Raw genomic sequence first — 10049 nt, 5'->3', positions numbered from 1 at the left:
ATAAACCTCTCAAGTTAAACCTCCCAACATAAACCTCTCAATAAACCTCTCAAGTTAAACCTCCCAACATAAACCTCTCAAGGCTTATCCGGTTTAAACCCTCATCCGGTCAAACTTTGTCCGGATAAACACGTAGACAATATAATCAAAGTTCCATTTTAAGGATAAAAATACGAAGCATACTAATAAAACCAGTAATAAATTCATATGCAAAAGATTTAGAAACCACTCACCTTTTAAAGCTTTTGAACACAAAATGCTTGCAATCACCCTTTTGAAATCCAACTCTTGAAAACAGCTTGAAATCTTCCTCTCTTGATAAATCGGACAACACACTCTAATCCTCTCAAATTCTCTCAAATTGGCAGGAAAACCAAAGATAAGGGGGAGTAACCCCTTTTATACTTAGCAAAATGGGGAAGGTCGGCTACCGCCTCTCTTCCCCCACCCCCCCTTTTTCTTGCCACCTCAAACCAAACACATGCATTCATATGCACACATTCACACACACACATATATATATATATATATATATACATATCCATCATCCAATAAACACACACATATATATATATATATAACCAATTAATTCACAAATTTTCAAACCGGCATGTATCAATTATCATGCTGTCACGTAATTATTAAATCAAATAATCACGTATTAAATACCTTGGGTAATAACCAAGATCTGGTTATCACATTATCCTCCCCTCAAAAGAATTCTGTCCCGGAATTCCTTTAGTCAAAAAGCCACGGGTACTCTGATCATATTTGACTCTAATTCCCAAGTCGCTTCCGGTCCTTTGTGAAACTTCCACTGTACTTTAACCAGACTTATCTCTTTGTTTCTCAACACCCTGATCTTTCTGTCTACCACAACTTCTGGTGTTTCCATAAAGTTCAATTTGCTGTCTAACTGAATTTCTGGCAACRGTACAGCTAAATTCGGATTAACCAAACATTTCCGCAGATTCGAAACATGAAAAGTGTTATGGATCCGGTTCAGTTCTTCTGGTAGCTCTAACTGATATGCTACCGGCCCAATTCGTTTACAAATTTTGAATGGCCCAACATACCTCGGACTGAGCTTTCCCTTCTTCCCGAATCTNTTTTTTATATTTAAAATGAGATGTTTATCCTGTATTTGATTGTATTTATTTGCAGTTAGTTACACGAATTCAGATATGGGATAAAATCGGATAGGGATGAACGGGTTTAAGAGTTTTTAAGAGTTTAAGAGTTTTAAGAGTTTAAGAGTTTTAGTCAAATGCTTTATAATATAGTATAGATATAAATTAAAAGACCAAAAAGCATTGTTTTCAATTTTAATGTCTTTTAATTTTAATTCAACTTGAAAAAAAGTTGTTTTCTATAAATTTCATTTCAATTTTTTTAAATCTCAAATTTCTGTGAACCAAACACCATCTAAACGTTCGTTATATACCTTGTATTTGTTTGGATGGGGTTAGAGTTGCACATAAAGACCAGTCAATATAGTTCAAAAATTATACACTACAACAAATTTTGATTTATAGGACGCCTTCAATCTCTAAGCGTCCCAATAGACTGTTTTATAAGACTTAATTTATATGACCAAAATATAAAGCGTCATATCTAAAGGTGTTGTAATAGGTTTATATGACGCTTTTAGATGTCTTAACAAGTTTTTTAGGACATTTTTAATACAAAGTATTGCATTAGCAACTTGTGTCTTATAAACTCAATTTTTTATAGGACATTTATTTTTATAGGACAATTTTTCAAAGAGTGTCATAAAGTTGCTAATGAGACGTTTTATATTAAAAGTGTCCTAAAAAATTTATTACGACGTCAAAAAATGTCATATGAACTTATTATAACGACTTTATATATGACGCTTTATCATTTTGGTCATATAAACTAAGTCTTATAAAGAGGTCTATTAAGACGCGTAGAAATTGGGAGTATCTTATAAACCCGATTTTGTTGTAGTAATAGATTGGATCAGATCTAACAATGTAAATACCAAACTTAGATTATTGTATGATCTGTTCCAGTCTATTTAAAGTTATAGATTGGTCCAGTCTGATAGACAAATGGCCACCTCTAGATAAGGTCATGCTATTTGAACCCTATGCTACTTAAACTTCATATGAATTTCATATTCATAAATATTAACATCAAATTCTAATTTTTATATTTATAATACATTAAATAGATTTAAAAGGTGTTAACACAACCAGAGGCGGAACATTAAGGAGGTACGGGTGCATAGATAACGCTCAAAAAAGGGACTTAAAGGTGCAGATGGTTAAATTTTTAAAGAATGCCCTTATCTATACCATCTTATAAAACATATTCATTAAAGTCTTTAAAAGAAGTCCTAAACATCAAGTACTGATGTTTTCATACATAAGAACTTAAAATCTCTTAATTAGAAACAAATTATGCTTCATGTACAACTTAACAATCCTATACTGATAATCCTCTCGGAAGATTATATTCACAGAACACTCTCATTGCATACACTTTCATCCCAAAGTGATGATTTTGACTCTCGTYSATTTCTGAAAATGAAGATTCAAACACTGATTGCTGATATGTATCTGGTTAGATAAGGTTTACTACCGATTCACTCGCCATCCATCGTTCCTCTACTGATTCTAAGCCAAGTAACTTTATTTTCGCTCTTCACTTCTATGTGTTGATTGAGACTTTGTGTGTTGATTCACTATCCTTCCATCGCAGAATTCACTACTATGTGTTAGTTCACTCTTCTTCCATYGCAAAATTCACTTTTGTGTGTTGATTCACTTCCATCACAGAATTCACTACTGATTCACTGTTCTTCCAATCCAAGTAACTTATTTTTGTTTTCCGTTATCACTATTATGTGTTGATTCCTCTTTAGTTGTGTGTTGATTTCTTTCGAATTAGCTACAGAGAAGGTGTTTGAGGAATGCCTCGAAGGGATGTTATGAGTTATGAGTTATGCCTTTGTTTACGTGTAACACTCGTGTTTTTGAAGTTAATCGTTTAAGAGTGTAGATTTATTTTATCAAGCCATTGGTGTCCAGCCATTATGGAATGTTTGTGGCATTTAAATCAAGGGTCGTGGTTGAGTTAGGATGAAGAAAAGTTGTATCAAAAACCATCTAAGGCATTAAGGGACCTCCCATGCAAGTTTGGTTGCATCAGAAGTCGCAAATAGCTTAAAAACACAAAATAGGGTGTGAAGCTGGTTGCCAAGCGACTTAAGTTGCTTGAGAATCTGAACTGCTACTTTTTAGAATGGTAGATGTTCAGCGCATTCAGTAAAGCTAACAACTCATTCTCTAACAGGAAAAGCAAAGATCTGGAAACAATATCAAAGAATATATAAACTGACTATGCTCTTCCTGTTATCTCCCTTTAGAGACTTAAATCGCTTCCCATGTCGCTAAAAGCCTCTGACAACTTTTTAAGCCTCTTATGTCTACGGTTTAATTCACTTCCTTTCAATCTCTTCACTTATGGTTTAAAAGTGCAGCTGCTTGATTTTTTTTTTGCTATATTAATACTTGTTTATCTTTTTTTAAATAAAATTGTGCATTCATAAAAAAAACTATATTATAATATTTTGTGCATCCATTAATAAAAATCCGAAGTTTGTCTTTGTTAGGGGTGCACAAAAACCCGACCAAATCAGCTAACCAACTCGAAGCCATMTGATTCCTAATCGATTTGTAAAWTCTTCAAGCCGTATGTATCAGGTTAGAGTATTTTGAACCCAACCGAACCCAATGAACCAAATACCCTTATATTCCGTGGATTTAGTAAGACCGTTAAAYCCCTTATTAATATTTACATCAGACCATAAGACCAACCCRAAATCAACTCTTTTCGTAACTGTATTACAGTTTCACTTGCAATTGACATGAATCTTTAACAACCCAACCGATGTACAATCCTATTCTTCTACTCGTGGAGATTATGGTCGAATAATGACATATTCAAATGTCTTTAATCTAATTAACCCGACCCATCTAATCTATACTACCTTATTAAGTAGATTTACCAAAAGTCTTAAAGTCTTAAAATTGTAAATGACCATAATACCCTTATCTTTTATCCTTTACTGCAGTAGATTACTCGCTCCCCACCCCCAAAGGATCGCTCCCCTTTCCAAGACGCCGATTAGGTCGCTTCCCTCCCCCAAGACGCCGATTAGGTCACTCCCCTCCCCCAAGACGACGATTCAGATGCTTCGTCGCTCCCAATACRACGATTCAGGCAATTCCTCACTCCCCAAGACACTCGAATCATCAATATATTAAAGCAAGGTTCCATCGTCTTCTTCGAAATCAGACCTCTCTTCCATAGTCTTCTTTACCGTTCAATCCATCTCCAGGTTTGTTTTTACCATTTATGCGAAAATATCAGGTTTCATTTATGCGAAAATATTAGGGTTTCATTTATGCGAAAATATCAGGTTTCATTTATGCGAAAATATTAGGGTTTCATTTATGAGAACATATCAGGTTTCATTTATGTGAAAATATCAGGTTTCATTTATGTGAAAATATCAGGTTTCATTTATTCAAAAATATTAGGGTTTCATGTAATGTGGCTGGTTAATGATCTTTATAATGTAATRTGGCTGGTTAATAACGCATATATGATGAAATTAAATTGSAAGAATGTAGAATAGCAKTGTGGCTGGTTAATGATCTAGTTAATAATTTGATAGTTTAAGGTATATCATATATGGAATGTAAAAAGAGAGTCTTCATGTTATATGTGTGATGATCAGTTGGTTTTCTGCTCTMTTTCTYTCAATCTCTCTCAAGTATTTTGATCTCTTTCATGGTGGTTTAATAAARGGTTTCTCACTGAGTTCCTTGGCATTCTATCCCCCTCCCCTTTTCTTTTTTATCAAAACCCACAACTGTAGTAGGAAAAAAGTGAGAGGGAAGAGTTTGGAGAATAAATGAAAAATTAGATAGAGAAGGTGATTTTTTTTTAATTTTTGTGTAGGATGGAGGTGGGCATACTGCCAGTGGAGCTCTGTTGGTATCTCTTTGTAAAACCCTCTTGATGATATTACCTGCTTGTTACTCTCTCACCGGTGATCTGCTATCATTCAAACCCAAAAGATAGGTACCATTTACAATCTCTTGGATTTTATATATTCGTTCAATATGGCTTGATTCTGTGTTTGTGAATGTTTTTGTGTGAGATTATTCTTTTGTTTGACCTTTGTGGGTGTTTCCGATCTTGTTTCAGCATGGCTTCTATATATCTTTAATTTTGTGTGAGATGATTTATGTGTTTTTTTTTCTAAGATGCACTTGAAATCTTTGAAAGATCATTCATTATCATGGTTTCTGTTTGTCTGTGTGAGATGATACTTGTGTTTCTTGTGTTTCTGTCTGTCTTTGAAAGAAATCATGCTTGCTTTTTGACCTTTATTGGGTGTTTCTGATCTTGACTTAACATGACTTGTAGTCTGTTAATTTATGTGAGATATTATGCTTTTGTTCTTTGACGTTATTAAAAGCACTTGAAATCTTCAAGAAATCATGCATGCTTGTTTGACCAGTGTGGGTGTTTCTGCTTTTATCTATACCATAAAGCAAGCATGCTAGATTACCAACCACTAAAAAAATTCTCATGTACTTTATGACATAAGAACCAAACTCTTCTAACCTRAATTTTGATGGGTAGAAATAATATGTTCAAAACCAGAGTTATGTTGGGATTTCCAGCCCATTTAGCAACAAACTCAAATATAAGATGGTCTGCATTCAATATATGTACTTTTACACCTGCCAAAGTACAAGAAGAACAACCTACAATAATTAAGCAAAGTGCCTATTGAAAGACTTATGGGAAGCATTTGGAACATTAATCAGTAGACTGATGAACATACCCTGAATATAGGAGGAAGAGTTCCAAGGGTAAGGCTTTCAATTTCTATGGATCTTATTGGAAACATACCAATATAATAAGAAAATATAGGTTTTGACATGCTTCTTTTCATGCCACATATTGCCTATACAAGAATGAAATTGATGTGAGATGGGTTATATTTTATATATATAACAAACCAATCTTTTTGGAAGGCCCAAAATCCTTAGAAATCAAATAAATGAAAATAAATGAATCCATATATATCTTGATACATAACCATTCAGATTCCTCCTTTCTCTCTTTTACTATTTGAAAAAAGAAGCACCAAAAATAGTTAATCAATAATGCTTTGGTATATATTGATAAGTTCATTCTTGTTCATTCTGTTGATTTAAGTACTTATTTTTATAGCAAACTAATTGGTGGTTGAGCACCAAAAACACACACACTGTTAAACCTGCAGATGCTTGATGGCAGTAAAAAACACACCCAAAAACAGAGAGGATTTTTTCTTTAGCTGTTTCTGGGATTTCTCTCTTGAATGCATTATGCATGTAGGGCAGACTTACTAAGCAGCTTCAGTCATGTAAAAATTGTAATCWCTTGAAAGTGTAGTCTTAGTAGTTACCCTTCGGACTATAGTAGGTTGCCTGATTGGTACTTGGGCTAAAAATTCTAATTAGGAAATGACGTTTCACTTGGCTTGGAGAAGGTAAGGCTATATTCCCCTTCCACCTATGTGAACCTGTAATGGTTCAATCTTTTGTACCTCACCATTATTTTGTTTAGGTTGTCTGAAGTTAAATACATTTAGGAGATCTCTTTGAGAAATGTTCTCATTGCAGTAATATGGTCACTACTAAGTCATTGTGTTGTAGGGAATTTTGGTAACTTTGAGGTTGGCTACCATGTGTCTGTTAATTACACATATAAATCTGTTGCCATATAATTTTTGGGAAAATAGATTGGAATCTCAAAGCACTTCTTATATTTGGTGTTTTGATCCTCATTTGGAAAATTTAGGCCTCTAACTCCCATGTACTGTGAGCTATGTACATGCAAAAACCTGACTCTTATTATGGCAAACAATTGTAACCCTCTTTTCTTTCATGATTGTAGACTCCTATGCCCCATGCAACCATGACCAAATCCTTGTTTAGCTGTTTTTTTTTCTTTCAGAATTTGATTGAGGCAGCTTGGTCTGTCTCTAATTAAAACATCATTTTTTTACAACAAAGTATCAAGGTAAGATGATCTATTTCACTTAGAAGTTGTATCTAAGCAGGCCTCTGACAAAGCAGGGTTTATTTTAAGCATTCAATTCCAGGGGTGGGTTCCATAATTAGGCACCTCATCTAAAGTGGTGGATATATAATTAGATTTGCCGGTGGCAACAAACCAAACTTCAACATTAACATGTGTTGCAACTCTTACCTGATATAGAGTTCTTTAACCTGTATAACTAAAATGTTATTAAGAAATTACTTCTTGCAACTATTTACTATGAATATTCTTGGTGCAAAAGTATTTTATAAAGATTAAAGCATAAGATCACTTTTGAGAATGTTTAATGCAAAATGTCTTTGTGTGTGATGCAGATGGAAGTAGAGTACTGCAATAAATTCGACCTACGGAGGCCCATAGAAAAGTATTTAATAATGTGAAATCATGTGGAGTGCATTAGCCTTTTGGGTTGTTCAAAGTCTTGCTGGATTCTACGATCGTGGTGGAACCAGACCAGCATCCGTTGATATCGTATGTCTCGTTAGGGTGAGAGCAATATCTGGATGAACCCAATTGATAAGATCATAGGATATGGAATGACCTATGAAATGTTACCCCAAAATGGACCATATGGATTGTATTTATAGAACAGATGGTAAACTCCATTGTAATACATTGGTCCTGTATTAATGCATCAAAGACCAATTGCACTAGTCGAAATTAGTGTCGATTTAATTTAGCTTTCAAGAAACCAAGTTGAAGTACCTATATGTAAGTATATATATGTGTGTCTGTGTGTGTGTGTGTGATTGTGTTTTACCATTAGGATCTGCAAATTCCATCAGCAACCCATGTAAACCAATGGATCATCAGACCATGTAAAAAAGATTCAATACAGAACACAAACATTAATCGATCAATGGACATGATACAAAACACAAAGAAAACGGCCATAAACCATAAACATCCATTAAAGGATTCAGATAATGAGCTTAATCTAAAACCCCATGAACTACAAATTCTACAGTTGTGGTCAAATATGGTGGGTTTGATAAAACTTTCTAAATGCAAATTGTCTCAGCTGAGCATCTTTTGGATTTGAAGGAAAAATGAGATCATCAAATACTTGGTCTCTGTCATTATGGTTGATAGAAAATATGCTTTATTGGATTGTGATAATAATGGAAAACTCATTAGGGATTGTATGTATGATTTTGATATTCATCACTTATTTTATCGACCAATGATGTGTATGTACATGTAAAATAAAACAAAGACTTCATTGACAAATAGGAATGGCAACGGGCTGGGTTCGGGCCGGGTATTGGTATCCTCGTCCCCGAAACCGATAGCTAAAACCATCCCCGTAACTGCCCTGATCCCCGTCAGGGATCTTATCAGGGATCCCCATCGGGTCCCCGCAGTTTCCCCGATCCCCGTTGGGGAACCCGTTAAGGGTAAAAATCCTCCTTTTCACCGTTGGTTATAACCGAACCCAAACCCGAAACCGATCTGAAAAAAAGTAACAATACGCTAATTTTCACAATTAAAAGTAAATTACAATTTTTTTAAAGATGTAAGGTTAAATGTCTCAAACATAATCGAACCAATTACAAACAATGTCTTAAAGTCTTAAAAATCTTAAAAACAACTCATAATGCAAGTTACACAGTTTTAAAAACAACTCATAATGCATTCAGTTTAAAATTTCTTAATCTACAATTAAAATAACATATAGTACAAGTTACTAATGCACATTATTACCTTTTTTTTCATGTTACCAAGATATTTTTGACACCTTTCACTCATGCATTCACCCTCTCATACCTCTATGTCTTCTCTTCATCCCACAAAATGAGATTCAAACTGATATTCACCAAGAGTTATTAAAAGCGTTCCCATTCAATTGCTCTAGAACTCTTGGTCTCGCTCTCGATCTCTTGATTATTTGCTCTTGGTGTAAATCGAACACATTTGTGGAATCGTTTAAATATGTTGGATTTTAAATATATTGGATTTTAAATTGTCATAYAATTTTTTTCATCGATAAACTGTAATTGGAACYATAACTCTTATTTATTCAAGTTGTATTAATATGTAAAAACCAAGTGTAACTTATATCATCGTTAAATCTTYTCTAATAAAAMCAGTRAAACTTTAAAATCGTTAAAATTCACGRCTCCCGYTGYATTGYACGRGTACACAACTAGTAACMAAAAGAATTGTTTTGGATGGATATGTTTCTTTTCATAGTTCAACAATAATATATTTAAAGGCATATGCAATAGGTAAGATGGTRTGATTTTTATAKGATTGACTTTATTTAGCTTAATCTTATCTAAATTGCCATGTGACGTTATAGTTTTGATCTCTTAATTTTAAATTTGAGTTGTTAATTATATTAAAATTTGGAGATTCACCAACACCCTTTAATATATATATATAAATAGATTCACTAACACCTTAATACTCAATTTTCATGATATTATTTCAATATTCTTGGTTCTTATATATATATATATATATATATATGGGCTGGTTCAAATGCTAACCAAGATTATCGTGTTAACTTTATTAACCGATCTTGATCGCTAATTTGAATAATAAACGATTGTGATTTAATGATATTTAAAAATTAATTATTAAATTAATATTTTCAATTAACATATGTGAGCAAAATATCAAATGGTATTTAGGTAAAAAGTAATCTATTTTTGATACAAGAATTGTCAGACATATGAACAACTTGTGTATGTCTTCAAACCACATCAAACAAAAAAGATTAGACATATGAACATGTGAACCGTATGAACATCTTATGTATATTCAGGAGTCAATTCTGTTGTATGTATATGAACACATATAAACCAAGGCATCTAGGGCTGTGTGTTTTCATACATGTTCACATGTTTTCACATGTTCTGTGTGTGTGTATGTATTCATATGAACACTTA

General features: G+C 33.5%; 1 long non-coding RNA gene across 1 annotated transcript; it reads left to right on the top strand.

The window, feature by feature from the left end:
• The first annotated feature begins 4193 nt into the window (after window positions 1-4193).
• Window positions 4194-7830, top strand: LOC112514979. Its single transcript, XR_003069453.1, has 3 exons — window positions 4194-4369; window positions 4996-5118; window positions 7470-7830. It is a non-coding gene; the product is annotated as an uncharacterized LOC112514979 (long non-coding RNA).
• Window positions 7831-10049: the final 2219 nt, after the last annotated feature.

This window comes from Cynara cardunculus, assembly GCF_001531365.2.
Source record: "Cynara cardunculus var. scolymus isolate 2C chromosome LG 6, CcrdV1, whole genome shotgun sequence".
Classification (NCBI taxonomy): domain Eukaryota; kingdom Viridiplantae; phylum Streptophyta; class Magnoliopsida; order Asterales; family Asteraceae; genus Cynara; species Cynara cardunculus.
Note: the sequence above shows the minus strand (reverse complement) of the source record. Positions and strands in the feature narration are given on the sequence as shown.